We start from the raw sequence: 14,307 nt of genomic DNA, 5'->3' as shown, positions 1-14,307 counted from the left end.
GTTGTTTGCAAATTGATTTTAGAACTTGGAAAACTTCTTCTTTCCTAGAGAAATCATGGGAAGATTTGGTTCCTTAGCCAGTCTGAAAATAGACCTAACACATACCATGCCAGAACCAGAGTTTAAAGTAGCTTTGTTCAGACTGCAGGTCATGACCACACTAATGGGTTCTGAATAAATGTAATAGGCAATGATAATTATTTTTCTAAATGAAAATAATAGAAGATACCACATTAATTCCATAAGAATGCATTTATGAAACCCTTTTTTAGTGTCCTGTGTGTCTATATTATATATTTGTTTACGTGTTTAAAGTTTTGCCTATACTAAGTTGTAAAATCAAATGCATTCTACTGTGGGTCACTGCCAAAAAGTTTGAAGATAACTGGTTTAAGCATTCTATAAATGCCAATCACTGTCTAAATTCTGTCCCGGACACAGTTCCAAAAGTTGCTGTCCATCAAAGTATTTTTAAACATTAGAGCCTATGGTTTTGCTAGATAAGCAACATGGAACTGCATTTAGAATTATGTTCCAATGAAAAATTCAATGAATTTAATTCTGTATATATATTTCTAAAAATAGTTGTTATTTTTCTCTGTGGTGAATAAATATCAATAGCAAGTAGTTCAAACAAATGAATACAATGCATTTTTGTTAATTTTTCTAAAAAAAGATACTAAATCAAACATTTCTGAGTTTAGGTAATGTTTAGAGGAATGAAGCTGCTTTGAGGCCACTCTTTAGATCTTGTATCTGTAAGTTGAGGGGCTCATGTGGGTAAACAGCCCACGTCAGGAAAAGAAAGAGTTGGGTCACTTAGGGTGTATATAAGAGAAATTAACATTGATGAACCTCTATTCTTTCTACCAAAGATGGAAACATGGATAAAAGGCGTAATTTAACCCATTTCCCATTTGCCCCAAGAATACTCTTATCTCTAATTCTAATCATACCCATTTCTGTTACATTAGGATTACAGACAAGTTCTGTTTAGAAATAACTCCAATAACAGTGTTTATATTTTATTTTCACATTGAAAGTCGGTCAGATTTGCTTCAACCTCATAGAGTGTGTTTATGTAAAATTAAATGAGCACCTGCGTCGAGCTGCATTTTTTTTCTAAATACGAAATGGGTTAAGGAAGAATGAGGCCAACAGAGGCCAGGACAGAGGTAATGTAGGTTTTTTTCCCCTATAGGTTAATAGTAGAAGCATATCTGGGAAATGAAAAAACAAAACAAAACAAAACAAAAAAACCTTGAAAGATATTTGGTAGGAGGTCTCCTTAAATTTTGTTTTCTTAACATCTATCTGGATTACACTTAGAAGATACTAGTCTTGGAGGAATTAGGATAAAAAATGAAAATGTAAAGTCAGATTATGAATAATTATAGGAAAAGACAGAACTAGGTTGGATAATCTGGCTCGAGAGAAACCAGGAGCCACACTGACATTGATTTTGTTCCTGAAACCCATCCAACATTTATCATGAGAGTTTTTAATAATAAGCAGTGGAATCTAACTCTTGTTAATTAAACAGAAAATGACGTTGGGCTCAGAGATTGTCAGAAAAAACTGGAGAAATAGGATTGAATCTAAGCCTCGAAAAATAATACTGAAATATGTGCCAGAGAACTGACATAATGAGAAAATCATAACTGATGTTGCCATTTGCACTGCTGCCAGAAATCGGACCAAATTCCAGCAGCTACTGAGGCTGCACGAATGCTACTTGTATAGCAGAAACTCCACGTGGCAACTAATGCTCTCCCCCAAGCTGGACAATTTAGGCATAAACCTGGATGCAAAATGATGGTCCCAGGATCATCACTATCTTGAGCACTTCTTTTTATAAATTTTATTTTATGTTTAATTGATAAATTGTAATAAACATTAATAGGGTACTGTGTGGTATTTCGATATATGTATACATTGTGAGCACTTCTGAGCCAAAGTTTCAAGTGCGTTTGTCTGGGGTTGGTGAAGCCTTGGCCACCTGCTTGTATCTAGATGTAGAGGAGGCTGTGAATGCCAGTTTTCTAGATTACTTCTTAAGAAGACTGGACTTACTAGTCAGAAATTCCCCATCAGTGCAAGTCTTCTAAATATGCTAGAGAATCTAAAAACATTACTCAATATAAAAGGCCTTTGCAAGTGCTACTTCTTGTTGAAAGTCTCTTTCTGAATATCATTAGATGGGTATCTCTGGAAATCAGGACTGAAGTTCAATATTACCTCTTTGGGAAGGTCTTTAGCCTGCCTAAAGCAGTCTCCCAACACTTTATGCTGTCTATCAACTGAAATATCTCATTCATAGTACCTTGCCAGCATCAAAAGTTTAATCTCTTTCTCCCCTCCCCACCCCACTCCTTTTCCCTCCCTCCCTCCCTCCCTCCCTTCCTTCCCTCCCTCCCTCCCTCCTCCTTTAATCGTCTGTATCTCCCCAATAGAAGAAAAGGTGCAAGGGTAGAATTCTATCTGTTTTATTCAAAACTCTGTTGTCATCACCAGAGTGGGGCATGGTAGCGGTGTGGTAGACACTTGATTGAATGGTTTTGAAAAGCAAATATAACAGGAAAGTACTGGACATCTAGAGATCCAAGGAAAATATCTATAGATTGCAGGTTCTGCTATATATAGTAGGAATATTAATGGATGTGAGAAACAGGCTCATCCATCCAAACCCAAAGAATGGACTTAGAGGCACCAAGAACAGCAAAAGTGAGACTTAATGGTGGTCCTGCAAGATCGGGTGTCTGGTAGGCAGGCACACCTGGGGCAATCACAGCAGGTAATTTACCTCCTAGCATGCAAATCCCTCCCCCACTCCCTCATTGGTCAAATACTATGGTGTTACAATCTTCCCAGAGGTCACCTAAGTTTAATTATCCCCCTTATAAGGTTATACCCCATCCCCTTCCCCCACTTAAGTTTCAATTTTCCAATAATGAAACTCTTCCCTTTTATGGGCTGACTCCTCCTCTACATTCTGTTCACTTATCATGACCTTCTAGGAGCACGAGCTGTGCGGTTTGTTACATCTGCAGGCTGGCTGCCACTGCTTAGATGTATCATGCCTTGAAAATTGACCATTTAAAAGGTTTTCTCACATTGGCTATAAGTGGAAAGGACTACTGGGAAGTGGTTTCTGTGCTCCCCTATACCCTAGTCTCTAGACATAGAGGTGTGCAGTTCTCTGAAGATTTGCTATGTAAAGTTGGTTCTTACGGGGTGAGAGTATCATAGTTGGAGATGAGAGAGAAAGCTGTGACTGCATTCAAAGATACTGTCTCAACAATTATTTTTTCTTTCACTATTGATTCAACAGATAGTGTTAACTTTGTGGCAGGCGCTGTACTTATATGATTACATGGGTTTCTATTTATGCTCTCAATTCTTCAGGTTTTTAAAAATTTTTCCTCTCAAAAGGAAATCAGCCTCCCTGTTGTTAAATTATTTATGTGGTCATGTTATCCTTCATTGTGATGCTTACATTGATACTGACCAGGCCCTCTAAAAGTGGAAGAAAACACAATATAAGACTAGGGCTCTTGTCCAGCCTGCCTGGGTTCAATTCTCCCATGCATTCTATGGATTAGTTAATTAACTACTCTGCTTTTTCTCTCGATTATACAATGGAGATTAAAATAAGAGTGCTATCACAGGGTAGACCTGAGTATTACATGAATTAATATATGTAAAGCAGTTGGAATACTGCCTGGCAAGTAATAAGCTATATGGAATCGTTTGCTATTATTATTACTTGGAACGGGTTTTTGGTAACTTTATGATTTCTCTGTTGCTTGAGCTTTACTTCCTAAATATTTAAATGACCGATATGCCCTACTTTCTGTCTCCTGGAATCATTTCTGCTTCCTGTTATTGAAATATTCTCTTGATCCAGTACATTGGCACGAGAAAAGGCCTGGGAAAGATTAGGAGCTTGATCTAGGAACAGATGGAGATGCTCACCGAGAACAATCTTTTCGTTCTTCACTATTGGACCCAGGCCTGGCCTATTATGTTTTTCTCTCTTCCAAAAGATAAAATAGAAAGAGTTCAGCAGACATCCCTAGCCAGATACATTTATCATGTATTTTCTTTAAGTAAAAAGAACATTTGAAGCAGAGATAATGTAGAATGATTTGAATGGTATTAAATTGCAACATAAAGCTCTCTTTTTATTTAGCAAACACCATAGATTCAGGTCATCAAAACTTTACAACTGAGGTCTGTAGTCAGCAGCCCCTTAAGTCCTTCCCACTGTATCTCCTCTTTTGTTGCAGACCCAGATCTATAGTAATAAACAAACAAAATTGATTTGATTTAGTTTTTTTAAAGAATGCTGCCTTATGTATGTGTTGGAGACTAGATGTGTCTATGTGATGTTTGGTCGTGTGTTTATAAGACTATCTCTACTTATTTTAGAGCATTCCTTCTCATACCAGCAAGTAGTTTAGTAAGAAATATGGGCACATACCTAAGCAAAGCCTGCTATTGCTATCATCTTCCCATATCTTCAAATGGGTGGTCCATTTGAATATATTTAACTACATTTGATTATTCATATTAATTTTAATAAATACTAATATCTTCCATAAGTTTTCAAATCAGCATTTCCTATTTAAAGTTACCTCTAGCTTTACTATTATTTTAAATATTTTATTTAATATGGCCCAAAATGTTCACTAGATTTTTTTCAACACATTTTATATAGAAAGTGAATGTCTGTGTATTTGGTCCTATTGACCTTCTACTTGAATTGCAGGTGTGGAATTACTGGTTACAGATATATGGAAGGTGCTCATCTTTTATTGCTGCTTGGATATTTACTCCTACTTAGCAGTAACTTACTACATGAAAGCTCTAACACTAACATGAATAACAACATCAGAATATAGCCTATTTATTTTCCCATCATTTTTTTCAAGGTAGCCTCCCACAAATTTAGAAAAGTGTCTACCTTGCTTAGTCCAAGTTATTTCAGTTACATGAAGGTATTCTGGCATAGCAATAAAACAGCCGGAAAGTCCTTTGAGTGTGTTTGAAGTAGACATTTTTCAATACAGTTTCTAGTATAAATCTACTGTTTTCTTCTCATGGAGGTGTGAAGGTGTGCAGAGTACCAATAAAGACTTTAGAAACTCGTAAGCACTGTGTGAAGAATGTTCTTCCTCTGTTCAAGAGCAGAATGTTTCAACCTGACAACAGAGATGAGGGTGTCTTGTCAAAGATGCAGTTGATAGCTTAAAAAAATTGCTACCTACAATTTTTTCTTGGCTGAGTTGAGTTGCAAAACAGTAAATAGCCACCCTTTGAATGTAAAATGGAAAACAATCATTTTTAAAAATGGCATTGTTTAAAGACAACACAAGAAAAGAAGTGGCCAATATTAAACTCATATTTCAGCTCCAGATTTGCTAATATGCACAGTTACATCTTCTTCTAGGCAAACGTGAGTGCTGCTCACACGATAATTTTAAAATGAATGAACACAGTGCAAGTAGATGATAATGAGGGTGATAGGGATGCTCAGCTGGAGATCTACCCTAAGGAAGTTGTTTAAAATATTGGCTATTTGGTACCATCTGTTGAATTCTGTACACTAAAAACAATGCTACTCAAAACTCAATTTTTGTGAGCCAGGAATGAAGGATATCTCTTACAGGGATCATTTAACAGAACTCATTGAACAGGAGGACAACCATCAGAGAGAGAGTGAAATCTCTTCTGACCATTCCACACCACAGTAATTTGAAATGGACTGAGAAAATATAAGCATTAATTCATTCCTGCAAACACATAATCCTCAACTTTACACAATAAGTAGAAGCATCCATCCTATTGTGTGTATAAGTAGGTAAAATAAAAATAGCAATGTAGACAGATGATTTGCTTACTGACTTACGCAGGTTCTTACAGAATTTTGTATAATATCTCTTTAACAGTGAGAGGAATTCTGTTTTTCTGTTCTGTATTAAATTTAGAGATTCTAGATTTACCATGATAGTAGTCACAGTCATCATCATACAGCCTCTTTTCTTGAACTCATTAAGTCTTGTCAATGAAAATAGCCAATGATAAGAAAGCAAACAAAATCTATATTTTTTATATTTTTTCATTTTTTATAATTTCCATAGGTTTGGGGGGAACAGGTGGTATTTTGTTAAATGAGTAAGTTCTTTAGTGGTGATTTGCTGCACCCATCACCCAAGCAGTATACACAGAACCCAATTTGTAGTCTTTTATTCCTCACCCCTTTCTCATTCTTTCCCCTCCAAGTCCCCAAGGTCCATTGTATTATTATTTACACCTTTGCATCCTGCATCCTTCTAGTTTAGCTCCCACTTTTGAATGAGAACATATGTTGTTCGTTTTTTCATTCCTGAGTTACTTCATTTAGAATAATAGTCTCCAAACCCATTCAGGTTGCTGCAAATGCCATTAATTTATTCCTTTTTATTGCCGAGTAGTAGTCCATCATATATATACCACAGTTTCTTTATCACATTTTGATCGATGGGCATTTGGGCTGGTTCCACATTTTAAGCAAACAAAATATAGAAAGCAAAATTGGTCTTTTAAAATTTGGGGATTTTCCAGTATTTATTGAAGGATTTCACATATTTTTGTTGGTGATGTTGTTTCCTCTGCTTTTTTTTCCCATAGGAAATTGATAATTAAATATACATGTTAAGTTCAGTGCTTAGCACAGTGTGTGGCACATAGTAATTATATATTATATATAATATTTGGTGACCAAAACAAGTGAAGGTCAAAAACCCAAGCATTTTCCTGATACGAGAATTTAGAGAATTATAAAATAAAATTAATATTCTTGTTTTGAATAAAATAATGGGAGTATGATGGTTTATTTACATATATTTGACTGAAGTAGCAAAAAGAAGGATGAAAATTATTTTCATACTATTTTTAATTTTTTAAAGAAACCACAAACTTAAAGTTAACTTATTTTTTCTGAGAAATCTAATTCTAAGTACAATGCATGATTTTATTTATATTCAAGAGCAATAAATATTATATGTGCCATTTGTAAAACATTAGCCATTGTTGATCAGCTGATGATTGTCCTTTTTTTTTTATCTATTACTAAGTAATAGATGAAACTCTGAATAAATGAAATTGCTAAATGAGTGTCACAATGTTGAGATTAGGGCTACTGACCAGATACTTTTCTAGCTAGATAATGTATCTATATGAGCTATACACATATAGCATTATTTCTGATGCCAACACTAATTATACAACCAACAGAAAATTCTCTGTCACTATTGAGGGAGAAAAGTACTTATCATGAAAAGAGTTGCTTTTTGGCTTTCTTTGAAAGGCCTGCTTACACTTTTGATCAACTCAAATGATTTTCAGGGAACACTGAAAAACTTTCTGGAACACTGGTAATAGCATTAAGCATATAAATATGTGTGTGCATGTATGTAAACATGTAACCATGACTTGCTTAGTCAATGCTTTTCCTCATTATAAGGTTTCTAAGGATTTAGCACAACCAAAAATATAGCTTAATTTAGCTCCGACATGAAGAGTTTTGCTAAAATCATATGTTTATATATGATGCAGAAATGAAATATAAAATGTCTTTCCCAAAGAGAAGCAAAAATGAGCGAAAGATTATGTTCTTATCTCTGAAAAATATTCACTGTAAAGTGAGGTAAGATAAATACTTGAGCTGCTGGGCTGAACTGAAGTAAAAGTGATTGTTTCTTCATGGAAGAAAACAACCATGTGTTAAATTTGCATTAACTAAATATTATTATATAGAAGTAACCAAATGAAATGATTTATTATTGTTAACTAGTTATCAGATAGCCAGTTGAATGTTGATAGAGTTATAAATTCTGAGTAAATTTCAAAAGAGATCATGAAGGTTAAATACCCATGATTAAAGTCAAGTTTCAGGATATACATTATGCACAAAAACAAATAGCTCAAAAGAGGTCAGCTGGAAATAACAAGGTAAAGGTGAAATAAGTAAAGTGTTATCGCTAGGGATTTTTATAAGTTAAAAATTATAAAAGAAAGTAACCTTTCTCTTTAACAGATGGACTTATCTTTCAAGGCAAAGAATAAAGAAATAAAAAACTACGTGGTAAATTTATTTCTTGAACATTAACAAATGTCTTTTCTCCTTTTCAATTTCACAATTTCAAATGCAGTATTTTAGTTTGCTATGAAAAAAATAAGTCTAACAGTACAAATAACCAATTATTAATGGATGAATAATTATTTTGAAAATTTACACTCCATTTGATAATGGATATTTCTTTCCTGTCTTTCCTTCTGATTTCTAAAACCGATTGTTGAGTGTGTTATTTCTACTTCTCTTATAAAGCAGAGATTAACCTTCCCATTTAATATTCTGGAAGTTTTGAAAGGTAAGAAACTTGCTCAATGTCCAATAAATATTAAGTGTTGAAATTTTCTTACAACTCATCTATAATTATGGTTGGCCATGTTCCCCTCACTAGGTTGACTTCCTACACTTCCTGTTTTCTTTGAGAAGCAGTAAGTGTTCTTTCAAAATTGACAAAGGTCATAGAAAAGAAACAGGACAAAATAAAGAGGAAAAAATTGCAGCACAGAAAAAAAAATACCAATGACTTGTTATCTGCTTTCCAGATTCGGTACAAGCATGGTGAAGCAAGAATTTGGGGTATCTATTATTTAAATTCTTAGCTAATTGTTGATTGTTAATCAATAATAGAGGCCAACCAATGGAAGTCAAAGCATAAAATGATCCTAATCATACAATCAAAAAAAGAAAGACAGTTTTGAATAAAAGACAACAACAACAATCACAAAAACGTCTTGATCCTGTGCCTTATGAGGCTTTCAGTTTGGTGGGAAAACAAAACTTTGAAATAATTGCAACAATGAAGATAGTTACATATAATGTGGGAGCTAACCAGTCCAAACAGCTAGCTTGAGGACTTCCTAGTGTAAATAATGTTAGAGAGCTCAATGATCAATGTGACTGAGCTTATTGAAGAATGTAGGCATGTGTTTCAGGAAGAAATAAAACATGCATTTGAAACAACATAGTGTTTCAAAATTTAAGAAACTCAAAAAACCTGGAGCCGAGAGCATGAGAAAAAATAACTCATATAACAAAATAGTAGTTGTTTTTAAAGGGGAAAAATTGTTGCTATTCAATTTAGTAAATAAACATGTTTAAGAATTTGCTAGTTTAATATGCCAAAATATGTTTACAAATGAGTGCAATTAAGAGAAAATTTCAGAATAATTTATCTTTCAACAAGAGTGTGAATAAGTGGTTATTTAAACTAAATTTTTTTATTTCTCGGTCTTTCTCCCCTTTCAAGATACCCCAACTTTTGGGGGCCAAACCAGTGTCTTTACCTGTAACTCTTGCCTTCCTAAAATATATGAAACCAAACTATACTGTGACTGCCGTGTGTGCACTTTCTCAGGAACCTCTTGACACTGTGTTAACCTGAGCCATGGTTGCTCCTATTGGCTCTGAATAACCAGCTAGCATCATAATGACAGGATCAAATTCACTCATTTGTGATAAGAAATTGAGGCCTTAATAGCCTACTAACCAAAAAAAAACTCAGGACCAGATGGATTTACAGCTGAATTCTACCAGAGGTCCACAATAAAATACATCAAAAAGCTCATCCACCATGATCAAGTAGGCTTCATCCTTGGGATGAAAGGCTGGTTCGACGTATGCAAATCAATAAATGCAATTTATCAGATAAACAGAACTAAAAACAAAAAACACATGATTATCCTAATAGACACAGAAAAGGCCTTTGATAAAATTCAACATCCCTTCATGTTAAAAACTCAATAAACTGGGTATTGATGGAACATACCTCAAAATAATAAGAGCCATTTATGATAAACCCATAGCCAGTATCATACCGAATGGGCAAAAACTGGAAGCATTTCCCTTGAAACCTAGCACAAGACAAGGATGTCCTCTCTCACCACTCCTACTCAACATAGTATTGGAAGTTCTGGCCAGGGCAGTCAGGCAAGAGAAAGAAATAAAGAGTATTCAAATAAGAAGAGAGGAAGTCAACCTATCTCTGTTTGCAGATGACATAATCCTATATCTAGAAAACTCCATCATGTCAGCCCAAAAGCTTCTTAAGCTGATAAGTGACTGCAAGTCTGAGGATTCAAAATCAATATGCAAAAAAAAAAAACCCACAAGCATTCCTATAACACCAACAATAGACAAGCAGAGAGCCAAATCATGAATAAACTCCAATTCACAATTGCTACATAGAGAATAAAATACCTAGAAATACAGCTAACAAGGGAAGTGAAGGACCTCTTCAAAGATAACTACAGACCGCTGCTCAAGGAAATAAGAGAGAACATAAACAAATGGAAAAACATTCCATGCTCATGGATAGAAAGAATGAATATGGTGAAAATGGTCATACTGCCCAAAGCAATTTATAGATTCAATGTTATTCCCACTAAACTACAATTGACATTTTTCAGAGAATTAGAGAAAAAAATTTTAAATTTATATGGAACCAAAAAAGAGCCTGTATAGCTAAAACAATCCTAAGGAAAAAGAACAAACCTGGAAGCGTCATGCTATCTGACTTCAAACTATACTAAAAGGCTACGGTAACCAAAACATGGTACTGGTACAAAAACACACACACAGACAAATGGAAGAGAATAAAGATCTCAGAAATAGGACTGCACATCTGCAACCATCTGATCTTTGACCAACAAGACAAAAACAAGCAATGGGGAAAGGATTCCCTGTTTAATAAATGGTGCTAGGAAAACTTGGCTAGTCATATGCAGAAAATTGAATCTATACCCTTTCCTTATACCTTATATAAAAATTAACTCAAGATGGATTAAGGCTTAAATATGAAACCTAAAATTATAAAAACCCTAGAAGAAAATCTAGTGAGAGCTGAACAATGACAACACATGGACACAAGGAGGGGAACAATACACACTGGGGCCTATCAGGGGTGGGAAGGGCTGAGGGAGTGAGAGCATCAGGATAAACGGCTAATGCAAGTGGGCTTAATACCTAGGTGATGGGTTGATAGGTGTATCAAACCACCATGTACACATTTACCTGTGTAACAAACCTGCATGTCCTGCACATGTATCCTGAAACTTAATAAAATAAAATAAAATTTTAAAAAAAGAAAATTAAGAATACAGAATATAATTTAATATAAAAATTGGGCAAGTATGGGGAAAATGAAATTTTCAAAATCACTCTAGGTCTGAAATTTTATTGGAAGATAGCGGTTCAGACCCTTTCCTTGAAACATTATGTGGAAGATAATTGGAATTAAGGATTATTCAGGGGTCAAAATAAAATAAAGCTCTGAAATTAATCTCTAAGGAAAGTGTAAGTCCTAGGGCAGATGAAATTTTTATTTATCGGCTTTAGAGGAAAAACATCCTGAACAAACAGAAAGCATGCTCAGAGGAACATAAAGGCAGGCTGATTTTTCAGTAAACATCAAATCTACAGGAAAGCAGACTTGGCAAAGACAGAAAGCCCCTTGAAGGACTGTTGAATAATATATAGCTCCACAGTAGCTTAAAAAACCTTAAAGGAAAAAAAAAAATATTTGATGGTATCTGGTTTTACTTTCAAATCTGGCTTAAAGAATAACTGTTTCAAATTCATCAGCTATGCCATGCCAATTTTTATAATAACTAGAGATTTGTTACCTTAATGCTAGGTTGAGATCTCTTCTAGTGGTATTTATACTTGTTACATCTTTATATTCCCAGAGGACAGCTATCCTGATTCACTGAAGCTGCTGACTTCCTTTTGGGCTTTACAATGAGGCACAATCTAACCTGTGAATACCAGTAAACAATATCCACCCCACTGTCAATAAACAAATGCTTGACACAATTCAGTGAGGTACCTCTGATGATTACTTGAACACCTCTGGTGTCTCAGATTGCTTTCAGATTATAGGTCATAAGTCACTAGCCCAATATCATTCAGGGACTCACTATATTTTAGAACACAAAGGGAACTTAGAGTTCAATTTTAGAGATAACTTATTGAATGCCTGCCAGGTTCTAAAAAGTATAGGATCACCAACATGGAGAAACCCCATCTCTACTCAAAATACAAAATTAGCCGGGCTTGGTGGAGCATGCCTGTTATCTCAGCTACTCGGGAGACTGAGGCGGGAGAATCTCTTGAACCCGGAGGCGGAGGTTGCGGTGAGCCAAGATCGCGCCATTGCACTCCAGCCTGTGCAACAAGAGCGAAACTCCGTCTAAAAAAAAAAAAAAAAAAATCTTTAAGATAAAATATCTCAGTATTTGACAGACAATAATAAAGAGCATGATTAGGTTTTAATTAGGTAGAGAAGAAGATAATAATGATAGTAACAACAACAGTGCATCTACTTACCGAGTACATCCTTTATGCCAGAAGCAGTGCTAAACTGCTTGTATTTTCTCATTTGTTTCTCAGAACATTTCCTTCCACCCGTAATATATGCATACACACATACAGATTAGTATGCAAGCTAATGACAGCAGGGGCTTTTCACGGTCTGTTCTTCATCACCTAGAAGTGTTCCTGTCACAAAGTAGGCATGCAACATAGATTTAGTGAATGAAACAATAAGTGTTCATGGATAAAAAGTCTCAAAAGTAAATGCCATTTTATCCCCTAACTATAGGCAAAAAAAGCTGAGGATTCCAAATATTAAGCATATGACTTAAGAAGTGAAGACTTGAGGGGGCCTCATTTGGCATAACTCTATCTGTATAGGATAAACAGGTGAAAGGAGAGTGATTTTGAAAAGGTAAATTGGATTAGATTTGAGGTTCTGATGAAAACAACTTTTCCACTCTACATAATAAATAGTGAATTATGGCATCAAATGGATTTGAAAGAATTCTGAAATTTTCAAGAAAACGACAGCCAGCTATCTAAATATGTAAGTTGTACTATTATTGAATAGAGATGAGTAAATATCATATTACTAAAGTGGACAGTGATGATATTACAAATGAAAGTAGAGGCAAGAGCCAAATAAAATATCATTTTTCATTTTTACACATCATTAAGATCAAGTTTTGTTAAAAGATTGCATGAATTGGCACTATTTAATATAAAGGCAGAAAGCAAATTATGGATTCCCTTTGAATAGGACAATGGCAGAAGCGCCAACCTTCTTGACCACCGCTTGCCACCATTCATTAAGGACCTATATATTAAAACATATTAAGCCTAAATTAACTCATTCTTATATAGGCCATCTGGAAAATGAAAGGACTTACTGTTCTAAGCACAGAGAACAGTTTGATATAGAGTTTAATTAAAACTTAAAACTAGGCAAAATTAAGATATGAATTTTTGGATTTACATAAAAGACAAATTGGAGAATGATATTTATTCTAAAATACTTCTCTACATTGCAAAATAATTTATTACTAAATAATTTTGATAGCAATTTTTCCTAGAGCATAGAAAGAGGGTTAGATTTACTAATATTTGATAGTGCATTTTTAGGTAATTATAAACTGCATAAAATTGTATGCTAATTTATTCCAATCTAAAAAATCATTTAAAAATAGGCAATAAAATCTTATTTCCTTAGGATCTAAAACACTGAAAATGATAGTCTTAGAAAGGTACATTGTGTGTCTAGAAAATAAAATTAATATTTCAAAATTTTAGAAAAAATAGGTTCCTAATTTCAACTCAATATTTTGAATATTTTATGGATGTGTGTGTAGAGACACACATGTTTCTGTGTACTTTGTAAGGACAAATTGCCCTATAGTGAGGACATGACACAAAGCAAACCCATGGTGTAATCACCTACCCTAGATTTGGAGCCAATTAGAACTCCCAAAAGTATATTTGGGTTTTGGTTTGTGAATGGTTAATACTGATTAATAAAATAAGAAATAGATTTAGGAAATTGAATACTATGACAAATGCAGCAGCATATTGGGAAAATATTTACAGCATTTATGTGATACACTTTATAAAGCAATAAAATAAAGCAAATTGTGATAATTAGAATGCTTATGCCTAAGGAGGATTCTTTGCTAGTTTTTGAAATTTTACTGAAATTTAATTATTCTTTACTTTCTATCTGGATATATTAGACTTAAAAATTTCAAAATAACCACATAATCTCATATAGAAATGTAGGTATATTTAACTACACACACACACACACACACACACACACACACACACACATTGTCCTCTAGATAATTGGGATCATATAAAGTAGTTCAGTATGCCTTGAATTAGTC

Source organism: Hylobates moloch, unplaced genomic scaffold, assembly GCF_009828535.3.
Source record: "Hylobates moloch isolate HMO894 unplaced genomic scaffold, HMol_V3 SCAFFOLD_15, whole genome shotgun sequence".
NCBI classification, from domain to species: Eukaryota; Metazoa; Chordata; class Mammalia; order Primates; family Hylobatidae; genus Hylobates; species Hylobates moloch.
Note: the sequence above shows the minus strand (reverse complement) of the source record.